The following is a 16,182-nucleotide window of genomic DNA, read 5'->3' as shown; positions in this document are numbered from 1 at the left end:
CGGCTGGGGATGCCCGAGACGCTGCGTAACGGGGCTGGGATCGGTGGGGAGTGATCCCCCCCCCACCGGACACAAGCAGAGACACGATCGCTTCGCACCCGCGGGGCTGCGCCCCCAAATTCCCCCGTTCACCTGAGCCGGGCAAGGTGCGAGTCCGGAGAGCCCCCGGCACCCCCCGGCACCCCCGGCACCCCCCGGCACCCGGCTCCCTCCGCTGCCCCACGGGCTGCAAGAAGTTAATTTGCCTTTGGAAGAGCAGCGCTCGGAGCTTGTCTAATTCCACCGCAGCAGCTCCTTGCGCTCTATTTTAAACCAGTTCTCCCCGTGCTTTAAGTTTATACAACCCCCCCACACACACACCCAGTCCCTGCTCCCTGCTAAAAGCAGCCCTAACGCGCGGAGAAAGCGAGGAGGCACAAAAGCAGCATCTCTCCTCCGGGACACTGTAGCCCAGCCGAAAAGTTCCCAGGTAATTCGCTTTTCCTTCTTGATGCCTTTCTGCTCTTCAGCTGCTTTCTCACACGCGTTCGGTGCCGCTGACACACGGCACCTATGAGGGAGGCTGAGGTTGGGCATTGCCAGTGCTCCTGGGTCACTGGCGGGGCCTTGGTGGCCACTGGCTCCGTGTTGGGCTCTGTGCAGCCCATCCTGGAGCGTGGCACATGTTGGGGACCCGCACAAGGTGCTGTTAGGAGCTGGCCCTGCTGGAGAGGCCGGTGGGAGGGTGCTTTGCACGGAGTGGATGGTGGTGAAGGACCAGGCGCGGTTCCCAAAGGCTGCTCTGATGGTGAGCGTGACCCCACCACCCCATCAGTGCGGAGAGGAGGTGGCTCCTGGCTCTTATCCCTCTTGCTCCTTTGCCAGGAGGGGCTGTGGAGGGTAGCTCTGGTCGCACCAGATGCTCAACCCTTTGGAGCAACTTCTCCCTGTCTCACCCGTGCAACCCACAGAAACTGCTCCCGGTCGCTACCGCTCAGAGATTCGGGGCATTTATGGACTTTTTGTTTCCTTTAAACAAATGCACTGAAAAATGGTGCCAGCCACCAAGCCCTAATGTCATCTGTTGAGCACTGCAGTGCCCGGGGAGCACTGTCAGCCTCGTGAAGGGCTTTCTGGTGGCTCAGGGTTAATGCTTTCGAAAGCGCCGCCTTGGTCGCATTCCCAGCACAGTTGGGCTGTGTGGAGCGGGAAGAGCTGTCAGGATAGGGCTGTGCCTGTTATTCCTGCTCCTCCTCACAGGCTGCCTGATCCTGTGCTGCCCGTGGAGAACCTTGCTCCTCATCAGAGCAGCCCTCAGTGTGTGTACTTGTGTTCTGAGGAGAGGGATGAGGGTTTGGTGCTGTGCATCACAACTGCTGCTTGCTGAGGTCCAGTTGGTTGACTTTTCCCTGCTGCCTCTTAGTGCCACAAACATCATTTCAGCTCTGGGTGGCAAAAAGCACCCCAAAAAGCAGAGAAATTAATGTTTTATTTCAGATTCCATGACCCCATCCCTCCTATAGACGTCATTTGTGAGGTGGCCTGAGGGACAGCAGAGTCAGTGACCCCCAGCTCCGTTGCTGCTCTCTCTGATGCTCTCTGTGTGTTTTGGTGGTCCAGCGGGCAGGGGAAGGGAGATGTGGTGCTGGTATGGAGTGTGCAGCCTAAAAATAGTTTTCCTCTTGTGCTCCATCTGAATGGGCAGCCACATATGACTGTACATGGATTGGTCTGATAGTCCCGTTTCGGTGTAAGAGACAAAATATCTTAGTTATGGCTTTGTTCTTCAGCTAACAATGGGTAGCTAAAAATATCCGACTTTGTTCCACTCAATAAAGCTCTCTCAAGGGGAGACACTAACGGTACGTTTTTGCCAAATCCTTGCAAAACACAGCCAAAGAAAATGCACATTTTTGCCAACAACTTTTCATAAAACATGGAACCAGAAGAAAACTCCATCCCGGCGCTGCTGCCTGCTCTGCTTCCAGGGACCTCCTCCCCATGCCAGCATCCGGCCTTGGAATGCGGGCTGTGGGTGATGCGCCGCTCGTGCCTGGCAGGGGCACGTTGCCCCAGTGCTCCCAGTGGCGGGTGGTTGGTGGTCGCTGTGGTCTTGCTCCAATTCCCTTGTTTCCCATTTGATGGCAGCCAGGGCTGGAGGGTGGCCAGGCCGGCCCCGTCCCGCTGTGCGAGCGCTGTGTTCGTGTTAAAAGCCTGGCAGGGCTGCTCGCAGCCTGACAGCCAAGAGGAAGCCAGCAGAGACCTCACTGAGCTGGCAGAGATGAGCTCTGCTGCGCTCACCCCATCTCCAAACAGAATCACCACGTCCCCACTGCTGCCATCCCGGCCCCTGGCTCCTCCCGACCAGGCAGGCACTGCATGGATGGGTGCTGCTCCCAGAGGAACCATCTCGCCACCGAGGAGCCAGCTTGCTACTTGGGTGATGCTCACACCCTTGCCCTGCAGCATGGGCAGAGCAGGCCTGGGTGACCCCAGCTGAGGAAGCCCCTCTCTGGGGCAGAGCTGGTTTGGATGAGCCACGGTGTTTGCAGCAGGCCATTTACAAGGAGCTGGAGCCCAGTTTGGGTTGGGCTGCAGAGCTGCCCAGCAGGTGCTTAGAACCCCAGCCTGGTTTGGGTTGGAAGGGACCTCAAAGCTCATCGAGTTCCAACCCCTGCCAGGGGCAGGGACACCTTCCACTAGAGCAGCTTGCTCCAAGCCCCTGTGTCCAACCTGGCCTTGAGCACTGCCAGGGATGGGGCAGCCACAGCTTCTCTGGGCACCCTGTGCCAGCGCCTCAGCACCCTCACAGGGAAGAACTTGTGCCTTAGATCTAACCTGAACTTCCTGTTTCACTTCAAACCCATCACCCCTTTGCTTCCTGAGTGGGACCAAGGCTTGCTTTAGCTTTGCCCAGTATCAGGAAGGGATTGGGCTTCTTCCACCTTCTGTGGTCCTGCAGTTTTCCAGGGCTACAGATCATTCTTGCAGATCTTCTCTGAACACGTCCCCATTTTCCAGCATCCCTCCTGTTGTGAGGGCACAATGACCAGTAGTGATCTCCCCAATTCTGGATGTCTCGCTGTGCGGTGGTTGCTCTCCAAGCCACAGCGCCAGGTCCAGAGCTGCCATTCAACTAGTTTCCACTGTGCCCCTTCCTGCAATCTTGTCATGTTGCTGCTTTTCTCCAGGGTCATTCCGTGTGCATGTGGCTGTGCGAAAGCCACTGGCATCAGGTGGGGACAGGAGAACAGGAAAGCATGTGGGTTGCAGCAGAAGCAGTTCCCTGTGCCAAGACCTGTGGAGCTTGTTCAGTGCCAGCGAGCAGCTGAGGTTGCTGATGGAGGAGGATGTGAGCCAGGGGACACTGTGGCTCTTGCACACACTGAAGCAAAGCCTCTTTCTGCCTGGTGCTTATCCTGCTCCTTCCCCTGCCCTTCATGGAGGACCTGTCTCCTGCTCAAAGGCTGAGCTCTGGAGGTGGAGGAGCACATCTGTTGGGAAGCAGGGGCTGCCCGACCTGATCCATGCAGCGGTTGCTGCTGCACTGTTCCAGGAATGTTCTTGCTTTATTTCTTGGCCTTCTTGTCTGTTCCTGGAGAGGTGCTGAGTTCATGGATGGCAGATTAGATGGCAGAGATCCCATCCTGCTCCTGGGCTCGGGGTGTGCACGCACCCCTTGGGGTGGGGAGTGTGAACACAGGATGGAGCTCCCTGAGCTGGAGGGCAGGGACCTGCCAGGATGTTGCTTTGCCAGATGTGACACATCTGTGACAGGGTTATAAGTCACCGCCTGCCTTTGGGGCCTGGCAGGCTGGTTGTGCATGTAGAATCATAGAATCACAGAATGGTTTGGGTTGGAAAGGCCCTCAAGTTTATCCAGTTCATCCAGTTCCAACCCCCTCCAGTTCCAACACCTCACACTAAACCATGTCACCCAGGGCTCTGTCCAGCCTGGCCTTGAACAATGCCAGGGATGGAGCATTCACCACTTCCTTGGGCACCCTGTGCCAAGGCCTCTCTCACTCTCACAGTAAAGAACTTCTTCCTTATACCTAACCTGAACTTCCCCTGTTCCAGTCTGAACCCATCACCCCTTGTCCTGTCACTACAGTCCCTGATGAAGATGTCCCAGCACCGCCTGAATGCTCAGTGCAGGGAGTGTGCAGGTGGTCCCCTGCTCCTGAGGAAGCTCAGAGCATGGCTGAGGACATGGTGCCAGCTCAAGGCTTCCCTTGCCTGCGGGCCCATCAGCACCGCTCTGCTGGAAGATGGTCCAGAGACACAGCACAGACCTTTGCACCCAATGGAGCAGAAAGAGGCGACAGGCCCAGACATGGGGACTTCTGGCTTGCAGGGGTAGCTGTGGACATAGGGCGTCATACATGAGAATGGCTCATCCAGCCATGGGACTTTCTAGCTACATGTTTGTGTCTGCATGGCCCCAAGATGCGATCTCATGACTGAGGGTTTATGAATGTGGCCTCCCCATGACCTGCTGTGGCCATCTCCTATCCTGCAGCCAGTGCTGCTCATCAGGTGCTAATGGTTTAGCTTAAACCATGAGGTCCTTTCTGAGAGCCTCAGGTGGGACCATTGGATCGTTCAGATCTGTGTGTGTGGTGCCCGTGGCTTGCTGGTCAGCACGCTCTACGCTCTGGGTTCAAGAGCACTATGGGTTGTCCTGCTCTCTGGATTGTCCCTTCCACATCGTGGTGCTTAGTGTTTGATTCTGAAGCCAGAAGAGCCAGCGCAGTGACCTTCATGACTCTCTTCATGCCCACTGCACCTGGGACCTGCCCATGGCCATTGTGTGATGTGTCCCAGGCACACAGCAGCCACCGGCTTGGTGCTGTTGGCACTGTCCTGGAGGAGGCTGGGGACACACGTCTGCCTTCTCTGACTCATGGTGATTTATGTCCCAACATCAAGCCAAAAATACACGCTGCGTGCACGGGCCCGGTTGGAACAGATGCAGAGGGCTTATCAGCCATCCCCAGGGACTTCCTGGCTCTGGACCTCATTGGGAGGGTGTGATAGCAACCAGCACCCTCTGGAATGGGGCCATGCCCTCTCTCTGAGCTCTGGGGTGCTCATGCTGATGTTTGCTCATCTACCAGCACACTGTGCAGTGGGATTGCTGGTGTCAGCCCATGGGGAATCTCCTGGTGGGCCTGCAGATGTGTGATGAAGAACCTTTAGAACCAGTAGATGCCTTTGTAGAGCTGGGAAAGAGTTAAATGTACTAAAATAGATCCCAAGGTAAAGTGAGCAGGCTTTCCCACCCCGTCCCTCATGCTGGGATAGGATTAGCCCAGCCTGATGCACCTCAATCCCCACCAGCTCCTGCTTTCCCTTGGGTCTGCCCCAGCCCTGCACAGTGCAGGCATCACAGACCTTGGGGTGCCAAGAGCTGCTCTTGGGGAGCCTCAGGGCAGCTTTGGGGCTTGCTCTGTGCTCACCCCCTTCAGACACGTGGCCGTGGGTGAGCTGAGCGTGCACTCACAGCCATTCCTCATCCTTTGCCCCCAAGCTGTGCTCAGAAGGGAGAGAGGACTTCACTGTGTATCTCAGCGAGCACCATCCAGCCCTGGGCAGGCTCTGACCTCTCATGAGGAAGCCTGCCTGCGTCTTTGCGCATTAGCAGCAGGAATGGTGCCCAGTCTGTTGATGTTCTTCATTCCCAGTAAACATCTAGGATACACCAGACACCTCAGCCAGGCTCCTGGCACCCTGCAGTTGTCCCTCTGCAGCATCCCTCTTCCCCTGCTAGAGCCTGTGCAAAGCCACTGCTGCTCTCTCTGTTGGCAGAGCTGCTTTTATCCTTTATGCTGTTTTTCAGGCTTCCCAAGGCCAGTGCATCCCCACATGCTGTTGTAGCCAGTGGAGGGGAAGAAAACAAAGTGGCTGTGGCCTACTGAGGATGAAAGCCCGGCGTACTGTGATGGAGAGAGGCTTGTCTGCTCCTAGGATGAGTTAGTGAGCAACAGGGTGATGCTGTTCCCATGGCACTTTACAGTGTATTACTCCCAGATTGAGTCATGCAACTTCCCTGCATTTCTAGAAGCTAAACTGCTGTTGAGGGAGAGCAAATGATGAGGAAGCAGGGCTGAGCATCCCGCTGCAGGAGCTGGTCTCAAGGCACCCTCCAGGGACTTGCTGAAGTGCAGAGGGACCTGGGGCTGGGAGAGCGACAGAAAGCACATAGACCCAACTGGGTGTGGATCCAGATCCAGCACATGTCTGTGCGTGATCTTCCCTATCTGCACTGCAGGCTGATGCGGTAAATCCAAGCAGAGCCCTGCCAGAGCAGGTCCTTTTGCGGGGCTGCCAGGCAGGGCATGGGGAGGGCGTTTAACTACCAGCAGCAGCACATCTCGCTCTGGTTTGTGCTGCAAGTAACAGCACCGTGCGTTCACAGCTGATGGAGAGTTGTGGTGCTGCGAGGGACTTGTGTGGGCTCAGGAAAGCTTCCTGGGAGAGTCTTTTCCCTCCCAGTGTTGCCACAAGAGCCTCAATTCCTGTCCCTGTGCCACAGGGGCTGCCCTGTGCCCCTGAGGAGGCCAGGGATGGATGCAGGCAGCTCGAGGAGTGCCCTATGCAGTGCATGCAGGCAGCTCGAGGAGTGCCCTATGCAGTGCATGCAGGCAGCTCGAGGAGTGCCCTATGCAGTGCATGCAGGCAGCTCGAGGAGTGCCCTATGCAGTGGATGCAGGCAGCTCGAGGAGTGCCCTATGCAGTGGATGCAGGCAGCTCGAGGAGTGCCCTATGCAGTGGATGCAGGCAGCCAGCTGCGCTGCTGCTCCCAGCCTCGCTGCTTCAGGCACGGTCCTTCAGGTGGTGTTTGGGCTTGGTCCATCCCTTGGTCCATCTGGGACATGTCCTGACACTGGCAGTGTTCAAAGGCCAGGCTGGACAGAGCCTTGGGCTGTATGGTCTAGTGGAAGGTGTCCCTGCCCATGGCACAGGGTTGGATCTGAATGAGCTTGAGACCCTTTCCAACCCAACCCATTCTATGATTCTATTGGTCCTGGGCACAGTGTGATGAAGGCACCTGGGACAAGGGACAGGGATGTCACTTGGAACCATGACAGATGGTTTGCTCAGTGGGGAGGTGCATTTGGCTCAGCCCTGGGTGCAGGACGTGACCTGTTGCTGTCACTAGAGCACAAGGGACTTACTAAAGCTGGGCCATGAAGAGTGCACTGAGGAGTGATGCTTACAGCAGTTAACCCATAGCACACTGCCAGGTCTAGAAAGAGATAAGGGATGTCTGAGCGTGGAGTGGGAGGCAGCAGCTCTTTGGAGACGAGCAGGATGTGCCAAGAGCCCCGTGTTTGTGCTCTGGAGATGGTCAGCACTCCCGATAATGCATCCGTGCAGGCTCTTCCGTCGGGGTTCTCACCCGCGCAGTGCACCGGTGGTATCTGCTCCCCTGCACCGCCTCCCCAGCACGCACGCTGGCTGCCCAGCTCCCCAGCCATTCCTCATGGAGAAATTCAACTTTCTGAAGTCTGCAAGCCTGCTAAGAATAAACCTAATAAATTAGCGAGCGCATTCAGAGCGCACCCCTGCTCGCTGATCTGGCATTTTAATCTACTGGTGAAGCTATCCAGAGTGTTTGCGCAGCGTGTGGCCAAGTCTTGACATCTTTGCATGCTGCTATTGTCAGTACAGCTCCTGACCCTTTGCAAAGGGATGGCAGGAGGAGTGGATTTATAAGAATCTTCCACTGGCGAAGGTAGCGGAGTTGTTCCTGCTCACACACGCGCTGGAATTATCTCCCTGAGCTCATCTTTGCCCGTTATTCCGATCCAGTGGATGAGATACCATTAAACAATGCAGCTGGTTTATGTTCTCCAGGGCTACGCATCCTCTTCAGTGACACACATTCTTTGCAGGTCAGTTGTAAAACATGTTTGATGCTGGCACACAGGCAGCTGGAGCAAACTGAAGCCACTCTTTCTCCTGGGGAATGACGGCAGTGGTAGCTGCAGGTTGGAATGGCCTCTGCCCTGTTAAGGCAAGAAGTGGAAGCTGGGAGAGGGGACTCATGGAAGCAAGACAAGGGGCAAACAGCTCAGTGCAGGGCCCCACACAGAGAAAAACCCTGAGGAATTTGAAAGAAGTAGAAAAGCCTCATTTTCTTGAGAAAACAATTCATAAAAAGTTGATTTGGAAAAGGATGGAAAAGGAGAGCCATGAAAGAATAAAAGAGCTGTAAAGGGCAAGGTAAGGCAGAGGCCACAAATGCCCTGCTGTGATATGAGAAGGGGAAGGAAGTTACTGGGTCTGCCCGATACTCTGAACCTGGCCAGCTCTCTGTCCCTTCCCAAATTCACCTTCCACACTGCTTGACCATAACTGACCCTTCATGTTGGAGGCCTGTTCAGCAACCTTGGGTCCTACGCAGACCCACAGAGTTCAGAACACCTTGGCTCCCAGGCTGCCAGGGTAAGGAGGTCCAAGCGAGCAGGTCTGGGAAGGAGGAGAGGTTGCTTCTGCCATGTTCCATGATTTAACAAAGCTCTGTGAGATCAGTGCAGCTCTAACAAATGGGCATAGCTTTTTTGTAGCAACCTCACCAGGAAAAATGCCCATGTTGAAGCCTTTGCTGTCAATGAGGCATGACTGAAAGGGAACAGTGGGACTCGGCCTTTAAATATGAGCAAAGTCATCAGGAGTAGTGGCGGTTTAATTTTCAGAGTTCCTTTTCATCTTTGTTTGCACTAAGAGGCCTTCAGATACCTTTGTGACTATCCAGTCTGGATAGCAGGGGTAATCTGAGCCCAGATTTATTCCTGAGCAAGCAACCAAGCATGATGCATCATTTACTCATGGCGGAGATTCCCACACTGCCTCAGTAAATTGCTTCAGTGCCAGTAAGGATGATGCCACGTTACTAGTTTGTTTGCCTAACTTTAGGTTCCGCATGTTGGATCACACTAAAGCTCTGTCTGTGAGGCTGGAGAGTCTTCTGTGGGGAAATCCCTGTGGTCTAGATACCACAGCAAGCAGAACATGTTGAGCTCTGGCAGTGTCTCACTGCAAGGCTGGTCCTCTTTGGTCATCCTCATGGCTTTCCCTCCAATCTCTCAACATCCTGGTGCACAGTGAGACCCAGAACCATGTTCTGGCCGGACACAGGTGCCCAAGTGTGGGGCAGTGTAATTTCTGGAGGCTGCTGGTGTCCTTTTGGCCACCTTCACGTGCGAGGAAGGTACAGCCAGACTCCCATGGGTCTCACAGTCACCACTCCCCAGGACAGAGCACCCTCACTTGTGTTTGTGGCTGATAATCTGTGCCTTGTTCCTAGATGTATGACTATATTTGGCTGTATTAACTCTGCTTGTGCCCAGTGTAACCAGCAACCCAGGCCATTCTGCAGCAGTGAGCTGGCTGCTTCTCTCTTTGCTGGTCTCACAAGCTCAGTGTCATCAGCAAACATTGCCACAGATGATTTAATAGTTCTTGCAGATCATTGATAAAACTGCTGAGTAGCAGAGGGGCAGGACCCGGCCCCTGGGGACCCCACTGAACCCACCCTGCTGGGTGAGGAGTTCCTACTTACAATTGCATCTGAGACACGTCACCTAGCCAGCTGCGAATCAATTCCATATGTGCCATGTTGATCGTGTATTGTTCTAGTTTCTTCATCACACTGTCACACAGGACCAAGGCAGTTGCCTTGCAGAAGTCTGTTCCACCACCAATATTGTTTTTCTCAATCAAACAATTTCAGGGAGAAAATGGATCCGAGTTTGACACGTTCTGCTTTCCACAGTCTGTGTCAATTGGCATTAGTCATATTTGACTTAAATCTCTATTTGTTGTATGCTGTGACAGCCTTTGGAGGTGAGTGCCTAGTGCTAATGCCAGGCTGGCCAGTATCTGCTCCAGCCAAACACTTCCATAAACGCTGGCTTTCTTCTATTGCTGTTGTTTGCTGTAGCACATCCATCCACAGATAGAATAAGACACCCAACAGCTTCAGAAAGAGCTATATTTATTCCCTTTATATTGAGAGAAATGGCTTCTCATTAGCTTCAGGTTTGCAGCCCATACGTTGTCCTCAGCTCTTGGCTTTCCTTATAGGCTCTCTACAGTTTCACACTTCTCATTCATTATTGCCAGTTTCCACTTTCTTAAGTTATAGATGCTCTTCTTTGACACAGTTGTCTTCACTTCCCCCTCAAGCCAGAGGGATGGTTTTTGTCTTTTTGCTTTAACCAATGTTGCATCTTTCTCAATTGTGGGATTGTGGTTTTGGGGCAGCGCGTCAAATGTTTCCCAACAATTCCCACTTAGCATTCACGTTTTTCTGATTAAATTCCTTCTCCCAATTGATTTGGTTCCTAATTGTTTTCAGCTCTCTTAAACTCAAATCTTTTTAGCATTAAGGCGATGTATTTTCAGAGCAGAGCTTCACTTGAAATGTTTTCTTCATTGTCATTTTGCTCGTCAGTCAAATGAAAGCAAACACCAACTCTCAGAGACATTTGGCAGCGTTGTAGGGTCACAGAAGTGGGAAACGCAAACCCTTCTTGAGAAAAGATGTTTTCCTGAAGTGCTGTTTTGTGAAAATCCATGTTAATTTGACTGAAATGAGGCTTGTCTAAAATCCAGCAGCGTGAAGGTGCCATTGTCCCTCTTTTAGCAACTGAAGATTGAGACATTTAGTCTGAAACTCCAGATTTCCCCTCCATTTTGAGTTTGGCAGCTAAACAGGAGGAACTCTGCAGTCAGTGTGCGTGGAGCTGTGCAGATGGCACTGGAAACCCAATTTCCTTTTTTCTTTGTTTTGGTAGGAAATGTACGCTCTTGAAACGGTGACTTTGACACCCAAAGCACCTCATTCCAGTGACAAAACTTTAGAGCAAACACTTGCGACTCATTCTGTGGAAGGTGCCTACAGCTCAATGTCTCTTGTGGCCCAGCTCATGGCAGGACTTGTGTCCATGACGAGAGGGTGATGGCTGTGGATACGGCTGAACAAGCCATTGCAGGCACAGAAAACCATGGGGGGCAGGAGGGTAGTGGCCACTCAAGCCATGGGGTTGGGTCTCTGCTGCCCCACAGGAGTTGTCAGCACAGTCCCAGTCTGTGCTTGCTTCTGGTCAGGATGCTCTGGTTGTGTGGAGCCTTCATGAACTCTTTGCTTTCCCTCACCCTCCTCTGGCTCAGACCCTGGGGTAGGCTCTGAGCTTTCCCCAGTCCTGGCAGCAGCCTCTGGGGTAAGATTACAGGACAAGATTACAGGACTCAACGTGTCATTCTGTGTCACTTTCTCATTCACAGTTCAGCATCTGCAGAACCATTTACTGGCTTGCAAGGACTAAAGACATCATCTGCTCTGACCCCTGCAGAGCAGGCCAGGGGCTTCCATCTGCTCATTCTTGCCTCCTGTCTGCAGTGTCTGGTCAAGAAAAAGCATTTCTTTTCCAGTGAGGTGCCCAGTGTTGAATTCAAGCTGCCTTGCTGAAAGCAGATCTGCTGCATCCCCAGCCAAGTTGGTCCAAAGGGCCAATAGTGCTCAGTGTTAAAAGTGCATCGCATATTTCTGTGTAGACCCTGGGGTTTGCTTGCCAGATGAAAGAGCACTCTGCCAGAGAGGTCTCCCTCCCACACTGGTGTTGCTGGATAACTGGAGCCGCTCCTGCTTGCTGTGGAAAAGAAAACTCCTTATTCCTGGGAGAGCTCCTGGTTTCCTCCAGATCTTTCACTCCCAGAGCCCAGAGCAGCCCAGGCAGGCTTCTCTCCCAGCTCCCATCCTTCTCTTCTTCTGCTTCCTACCCTGAGGAGACTTGCACATGCTTCTAAGGGTAGTATTTCTTTGATGGGATGCTTCCTCATGGCTTCCCTTCACCATTATTGACCTGTCCATCATGCACACCCTTTCCTCAGCTGCTTTACCAAGTGCTGTTGCACCCCACCGTTGGCCCTGGGCTCAGCAGCAGTGGGGCTTTCAGTGATGGACAGACCTGATGGACCCTGTCACGTTGGCTGATTCTTCCATGCCACCAGGACTCCCCAGATCCTGAGTGCCTCCCTTGGGGAAGAATAAAAGCAAAAGCAAAGCGGGAACAACGTGGTCATTCTTGGCTCCCTCGTACCCTAAACTCAGGAGCCTTTTGCTGACCCTAAGGAATCATAGAATGGTTTGGGTTGGAAAGGACCTTGCAATCATCCAGTTCCAACCCCCAGGAAGGGCCAGTGCCTGTGGGGCACACTCCTGGGAGATGCCCCATTGCACCATCCAGGTCTGCTCGTGCTCTGCTCCTCTCCTGCAGCCCTGGGTCACGTAGCTCGTGCTCGGAGCAGGCCAGACAGACTCTCTGGCAGACTCTCTGGCATCGCTTTTTCAAGCCTGATTAATGGAGCTTGAGCTCTCCTCCAGATTGAACTCAAGAAAATACCATTATCTCCTGTGCAATGACTCAGATATTGTATTGCAACATCTCGTTGGTAATGTCAGATCGCAGGCAACGATATTAAAAATGAACATTTTACCCTGGACAGGGTATTAACTCTGAAACGAAATCTGTATTTATTGCCTTTAGCCACGAGCATCTGGGCTCTTCCAGAATAAATGTTTTTAGTTCCTTGCAGGAAGATTCTGGCATTTATAGGCCAGACGTTTCTAAGGGTGACATATACCTCTTGTGCACACCCTGGGTGATAACCCTGGCTATGGGTTACCATGCCATGTGATGTCATGGCAGATATGATGAGCTCATACCCTCTTATGCTGCACTGAGATGAAATAAGCACCGAGTCCCAGAGCAGCTCCTTTCTGACCGAGGGCACGTGGCAAACACCAGCCACATCCATTTGTTTAGTGTCTTTGGCCAGTGCCTGGGGACAGCAGGTCCCGGAGGTGTGAGGATAGAGCGGGCTGTCTGTGGGATAAGCTTCATCCCCAGCAATAGGGCACCAGCCCTGGAATGGCGGGGATGACAGCACTTGTCAGCAGTAGGAAAGCCACATAGAATCATGGAATGGTTTGGGCTCGAAGGGACCTTAAAGCTCCTCCAGCTCCAAGCCCTGCCACGGGCAGGGACACCTTCCACTAGAGCAGCTTGCTCCAAGCCCCTGTGTCCAACCTGCCCTTCAACACTGCCAGGGATGGGGCAGCCACAGCTTCTCTGGGCACCCTGTGCCAGCGCCTCAGCACCCTCACAGGGAAGAGCTTCTGCCTTATATTTAATCTAAATCTCCCCTGTTTCAGTTTGAACCCATCACCCCTTCTCCTATCGCTCCAGTCCCTAATGAAGAGTCCCTCTCCAGCATCCTTGTAGCCCCCTTCAGACACTGGAAGCTGCTCTGAGGTCTCCACACAGCTTCTCTTCTCCGGGCTGAACAGCCCCAACGTTCTAACCTGCTGCTGTCCCGTTGTCCCTGGCATGCAAGTGTGTGCCATTCTCCAGCACAGAGGTGAGCCCAGTTTCCCTGGAAAGCTGAGGAAGTGCTGCAACCCCCCATCTTTCCCACCTGCTCCCCTCGGATGGAGGTGCAGCAGCAAAGTGGGCTGCAGGTTTCATTTGTCCAGGGTGAGTGAGATGACATTGAGTTTGCCATACAGAATCATAGAACCAAAGAATCATAGAACCGTAGAACCATAGGATAGTTTGGGTTGGAAAGGCCCTTAAGATCATCCAGTTCCAACCCCCGAATGGCCATGGGGAGATGCCTGCCAGCAGTGCACCCTCACCCAGGTCACAGCAGCTCCATGTCATGTGCTGAATGCAGGTGCTGGAATCAAACCCCGGTGGCTTGGTTTGAATGCAAGTGGTTTATCAGGGGAACCCTTTGGTTGAAAACCAGCAGGGAGGGATGTTGAGAGGCTGATTTTGAAAGGAGGATTTTCAGGTTGATTCAGCTTGCGTAATTATTTCTTTTACTTTCAATGTATTCCCTGTTTTGGACCAATATTTGCAATGCCTCTTGGGTTGGGTTGAGCTGTTCTGGGTGAGTTTCTGGTGGTGCCCGGCTTTCATGCCAGTGTTCCTGGGCTGTGCTTCCTGGGAGGTAGGAACCATGCAGAGCCAGATGCCTGTGCCAGATACACCTGGAACCTCCACATGGCAGCTCCTGATGAAATCCTGCCAAACCAGCTGTCCAGTGGTGTTCCCAGTGCCACGGAGTGCCTTCAAGCACACCAAACAGGGCCAGCTCCTTCCTCAAAGCATCTTAACTCTGTGGTCACACTGGAAGGGGAAAGAGAACCAACCCCCCCAAGCTTGCTTCAACATCAGCATGATGTGCTTTGCACTCCCTAATCGTGGCAGCATGGGTTCTCCCAGAGCCTGTGTTGATGCTTTAGGGCACTTCCCCATGCACGCCATGGGGTTCCTCTGCTTCCTGCTCCCCGTTTGCCTGCTCCCATGCAGGGCTCTTGCTCTTCCCTCCCCACCTTTCTTCCCATCAGTGAGCTGAAGCTGCAGCTCTTGCCTTGCATTTCCACCGTGTGGCTCGGGGTGGCTGCTGTCCCATGGGACATGAGCAGCTGGCTCCAGAACATCCCCCCCAGGCAGAAGCAGAGCACAGGCAGATTGTCACTTGCACCCCTTGGAAGGGCGGGATGGGACTGTTGGATTTGAAGGGCTTTCCCAAAAGGCACCGAGTCTGGAGAGCACATAGTGGTTGTTAAACGCAAGAATCCTTCATTGTTGTCAAGTGTAAAAATCACTTTCTGTTGTCTTGTGCAAGCAAAGCTGCGCTGGCCTCACACAGAGCGTGCTGGCAAGGAGCGAGCCTGGAAGGCAGTCTGCATTTAACAGCACTGCAGGGGCTGCCTGACCCCTTGGGAGGCAAGGAACAAGCAGATGCACGTGTGGGCCAGCATGCAGCACTGGGAGCTGGAACGTGTGCTTCCCAGGACAGCCGTGCTTCCCGGGGACAGGAGGCTGTGACGGCCACCCTTGGCTCCTAGGGCCATCTGGAAACCCTCAGACCTGCTGCTCCACCAAGGGCTGGTCCCTGGGGACAGCAGAGACTGCCCCATGGGTGACTATCCAGATATTGAAAGTACCTCCTGGGAAGAGGAGGCTGATGCTGTGGTGTCACTGTGTGTATACATATACAGGGCCATCAGCCTGCTGGGAGTGTAAATCCCAGGCCAGCTCTACCCTAGCACTCACCACAATGTGCCTCTTGTCCAAGTCTGCAGGGGCACATTGGATGGGGCATCCCATCCCGAGGAGAAAAAAGGAGGTGCACAGGTCCTTTCCCTCCTGAGGCTTCTGGGGCTGCTTGAGAACAGGGACCCCTTGGGCAAAGCCTCTGGCTCTTGTCCCCTGAGACATTCTTGTGGCCCAGAAGATGTCACCCATCCCCTTGTGCCAGGCAGCTCACAGGGGTCTCCTGCAATGCCCAAGGATGTGCAAGGCCACTGACTGCTTAGTCCAACCCATTTCCATCTTCCCTGCAGGGAGAAGGGACCACTCTCCAGGTGGGATGCTGGAGCAGGTCTGTCCAGGGGTCCCTTCCCACCAACACTCTGGGGTTGTGGCCACATGAAACCAAAAACTGAACCCTAAAGAATAAGGGGCATTCCAAGGAATAAGATGCCATTAATCCTTTGAATGCTTCCTCTGCAAGGAGGAATGCTTCCTTGGATTCTAAGTATCCTTAGGAGCATTTGAAGGTAGCCTCAGGATCATCTGGGTATGTTACTGTGTGTATCCTTAGCACTGGGCAGCTCTCCTAGCAGTTTAACCAGGAATTGCCTTTGTTGGCTGGGAACTCGGTGCTTGTGTCTTGTGAGATACCTTGCTCTGAGTTCTGGGATGCACTTTCAGTGCTGGAGCACAGGGTGGCTTTGGTCTGATTTTCTGTGCTAATTAAACCCCCCTCCTCAGTGGCACGTTAAACAAGGACGTGAAGGGAACACTCCTGCAGCCAGGACATCTCCGAGCCTGGCTCTAACTCCCTGGAGCTGTGAGTAGCAAGAAGACTTAGAACCAAAGGGTGAATGTGCAAATGTCTCTGATGTCCTTGGCTTAGGGTCAGCACAGAGCAGCCCTTGCAGAGCTGACCAGCTCAGGCTTGTGGTAGCTTCATTTTCTCTGCCCTACCCACAAGAGACACATCTCCTGCAGCTCGGTGTGTTCTTATGAGTGTGGGCAGTGCTCGGTTCTGTCTCATCTGCAGGTCCATCCCTTCCATTAGCGAACTTCTCTTCAGCAGTGGCATTTTTAAAGA

At 53.6% G+C, this 16,182-nt stretch overlaps 1 protein-coding gene across 3 annotated transcripts in view; it reads left to right on the top strand.

The window, feature by feature from the left end:
- The first annotated feature begins 347 nt into the window (after positions 1-347).
- Positions 348-16,182, top strand: part of MYOCD (myocardin) — a 224,085-nt gene continuing 208,250 nt past the window's right edge. The window contains exon 1 of one of the 3 annotated variants that reach the window (XM_057423307.1): positions 348-469. The gene's annotated coding sequence lies outside the window, so the exon portion shown is untranslated. The remainder of the gene's footprint in view (positions 470-16,182) is intronic. The other 2 variants (XM_057423339.1, XM_057423331.1) reach the window with 2 other exon arrangements.

The sequence above is a fragment of the Pezoporus wallicus genome, unplaced genomic scaffold, assembly GCF_028554395.1.
Source record: "Pezoporus wallicus isolate ANWC-B61680 ecotype Strahan unplaced genomic scaffold, APGP_CSIRO_Pwel_v1 contig_8723, whole genome shotgun sequence".
Classification (NCBI taxonomy): domain Eukaryota; kingdom Metazoa; phylum Chordata; class Aves; order Psittaciformes; family Psittacidae; genus Pezoporus; species Pezoporus wallicus.
This window is presented reverse-complemented; position numbering and strand designations above follow the sequence as displayed.